The sequence below is a fragment of the Crocuta crocuta genome, unplaced genomic scaffold (assembly GCF_008692635.1).
Source record: "Crocuta crocuta isolate KB4526 unplaced genomic scaffold, BGI_CrCroc_1.0 scaffold35, whole genome shotgun sequence".
Lineage (NCBI taxonomy): Eukaryota > Metazoa > Chordata > Mammalia > Carnivora > Hyaenidae > Crocuta > Crocuta crocuta.
The window spans coordinates 7210572-7210838 of NW_027530625.1; the positions used below are offsets into that span (position 1 = coordinate 7210572).

Genomic DNA, 267 nt, shown 5'->3' on the forward strand with positions numbered 1-267 from the left:
AGGAGCTCAGCCAGGTGGAGGGCAAAGTGGGGAGGTCCAGGTCACCCAGAAAATCTGGAGGTCTCCCCAGATTGAGGAGACCCACATTGATGGAGGGGGCAGCTGGACACCCTACCTCCCACCCTGGGCTGGGAGGGGGCAGCGCCTTCCCATCAGTCACCCAGACAGGATGACGAGGGCTATAATTCCTCCAGCTGCAGCCTTCAGAGGACGGAAAAGACCCATTGCTTACGAGCTGCGGGCTGAGCGAATGCCTGGTCATCCCTT

The 267-nt window shown here is 60.3% G+C and overlaps 1 protein-coding gene across 1 annotated transcript in view; it reads right to left on the reverse strand.

Annotated features, from left to right (window-relative positions):
* The window catches only part of FIBCD1 (fibrinogen C domain containing 1), a 30869-nt gene that overhangs the window by 20962 nt on the left and 9640 nt on the right, over positions 1 to 267 (reverse strand).